Genomic DNA, 2,853 nt, shown 5'->3' with positions numbered 1-2,853 from the left:
CATCATCAGCAGGTTCAGTAGCCTTACGAGCAAGACTAAACTCAATGGTGTCATCCCTTACCTCTAAGGTTATGATTCCGCGTTTCACATCTATTACAAATTTGTTGTATGTAAAAATGGTCTACCTAAAATAATAGGTATCTGATTGTCCTCTCGCTTTGTCCAAAACAACGAAATCGACAGGAATAAAAAACTTACCCACTCGAACGGGTACATCCTCTAAGACTCCTAAAGGTCTCTGAGTCGATCTATTTTCCATCTGAAGGGTAATATCGGTCACCTTAAGTCTACCAATATTTAGCATTTCGCAAAATGAATATGGCATGACATCGACTTTGGCCCCTAAATCACAAAGGGCCTTTCCAATTTCGTGGTTACCTATAGTGCAAGGAATTGAAAAGCTACCTGGGTCCTTTAATTTAGGTGGTATGTTAATTTGCGAAAGAGCATTTCATTCTTCTACAAAAGCAACAGCACCGTCATCATGAAAATTTCTCTTACGATTCAAAATGTCTTTCATAAATTTAGCGTAAGAGGGTACCTGGGTAATTAGATCAGTGAAAGGAATGGTTACCTCAAGATTCTTGACCATCTCCAAAAACTTACCAAACTTGCGCTCCAGCTTAGTATTCTTTAAACGCTCCGAATACGGGACTGCAACACTGGCCGTAGGATCAGTAACCTTCGGCTTCCGTAAATTTAAAACCTCCGTCAAATCATCAATAAGTATAGAATCATGCAAATTAATTGACGGATTTGCGTCCTGCGCTGGAGACCCAGTCGATCGACCATTGGGCTCGGTCGATCGACCAAATACACTGGGTTCGAACAGTTTCTGGTCAGAAACTCCTTCGTCAGGAACTTCGGTCGATCGACTGATATTGTTGGTCGATCGACCACATGCGCTGGGTTCAATTAGTTTCTGGTCAGAAACTTTTTCATCAGAGATTCCGGTCGATCGACTGCTGTTGTTGGTCGATCGACCATTGGTAATCGGGCAAGAAAGCTCGTTTCGCACTGAGAATTTAAATTTGTCTTTTCATCATTTCCCGAGTCTTCTCTTGGCTTATCGGGACCATCATAAGAAAGGCCACTTCGGAGATTAATGGCATTAATGGTTTCAATTGGCCCCTCACATTTGCTTGAAGAATTGGCGACTTGGTTAGCCGCTAAATTCTGTAACTGCTTCACAAAATTCCTTGCAGATTCAATCCCAGCTTCTTCTATTTTCGTGACTTGAACCAAAATAGCTCGGATTATTTCTCTTAATTCCGCGGTCTCATCTGAGTTATGAACAGGAATTTCAATTTCTCTCTCGGAAACCTTAGAAGTCTCGAGCTTTTCGAGACGGGCTGTAATAGAAGCTATGAGTGTCGCAACGGCACTCATTTCATCACTTTGCTTTCGCGAGTTTCCACGCGAACTCCCAAACTCAGGTCTATGGACTGCCATCTCCTCAATAGTGTTCCAACCGTTATTCTGACCACTATTATTTTGGAACCTACCATTCGCAGCTGCATCCAGGATAACCTTGTAGTCATCATATAAAGAATTGTAGAATAAGTTGTAAAGGTACCACTTTGAAACCGTGGTGAGGGACAGATCAACCAAACTCTTGAAACGTCCCCATGCTTCACAAAATTCCTCATCGGTCCTTCTTTGGAAATTTGTAATTTTGCTTCTCAAGGCATCAGTCTTTGCGAGTGGGAAGTATTTTTTGTAGAAAGCTAATGCTAGAGATGTCCAATCCGTGACTCCAGCTGCTACCCTATCAAGGTAGCGGTACCAATCTCGCGCGAAATCCTTCAAGGAGTATAAGAACATCATCCCCTTTACTTCATCTTGGGTCACCCTGCCCGGGTATGGAACAACGATGAGTCCGTGAAAAATTCCATATGCTTCAAAGGATCCTCGTCCAGGAGACCAAAAACCGATTTCGCTCCACTAAATCGATATAGGAGGAACGGAATTCGAAATGACCATGAGTAGGGGTGGGTAAATCGTATCCCTTTGGAACATGCTGCACTTGTGGCTGAAGATTATCATATATTGTAGTCATGATCGCGAAACGGAGAGTACTCAAGCCTTCCTCTCAAAAATCTGTCTTCTAACTGTGCAAAAGCAAAACTAGAAGCAAGAGTAAGCAACGGCCTCAAGGAACCAAGGTTCCTTGAGACAAGAAAAATAAACTAAAAATAGAGCAAACAGAATTACACCGTCTCCCCGGCAACGGCGCCAAAATTTGATACCGTCGTTTTGTATCAAAACTAAATTTATAAATCCGAACTAAAACTATAGCTAGTGATAGTAAGGGTCGAACCACAGAGAGACAACATCAATTCTATTTGCTATTTTTAATCTATTGAAGTAACAATTAATTGGGGGTTTTGAATTTGTTTGATTCTAGTGGCTAATTGGCAAAATAAGAAATTTCTCAAATAAGATAAAAGGGATATCAGGAACTTTGGTTCACCATGGCTAAGGTCAGGTCAAAAAGGTAGCAGAGGTCCTGTAATACGGTCTCAGGAAATATGAGCAAGCCTTTCGATCAATGCTCAAATTTAACCTTACGTTCTTCTAATTCCCTAGACTTTCTCAAAGCTTTCGCTCAAAGGAAATTCCAAAACTAATGAAAACCTAACCTACTAATCTTTCAATCTAGCAAGACGGGTTTATCAAAAGAAAATAAGATCGATACGGAAGAAATCATACTAATGAATTCGACCCTAATTTATGCCATGGCTCACCTAGTTCCCAATCAAGATAATTAGCTATGCATGATTAAAACTATAACAATTGCAAAATTAAAGACATAGAATGAAATTGACATGATTGAATTGAAATTAAAATAGA

At 40.5% G+C, this 2,853-nt stretch overlaps 1 non-coding gene across 1 annotated transcript; it reads left to right on the top strand.

The window, feature by feature from the left end:
* Positions 1-1,583: 1,583 nt before the first annotated feature.
* Positions 1,584-1,691, top strand: LOC141609864 (small nucleolar RNA R71). The gene has a single exon (XR_012527770.1). It is a non-coding gene; the product is annotated as a small nucleolar RNA R71 (small nucleolar RNA).
* Positions 1,692-2,853: the final 1,162 nt, after the last annotated feature.

The sequence above is a fragment of the Silene latifolia genome, chromosome 10 (assembly GCF_048544455.1).
Source record: "Silene latifolia isolate original U9 population chromosome 10, ASM4854445v1, whole genome shotgun sequence".
Lineage (NCBI taxonomy): Eukaryota > Viridiplantae > Streptophyta > Magnoliopsida > Caryophyllales > Caryophyllaceae > Silene > Silene latifolia.
The sequence above is the reverse complement of the archived record's forward strand: the minus strand, read 5'-3'. Positions and strand labels throughout refer to the sequence as shown.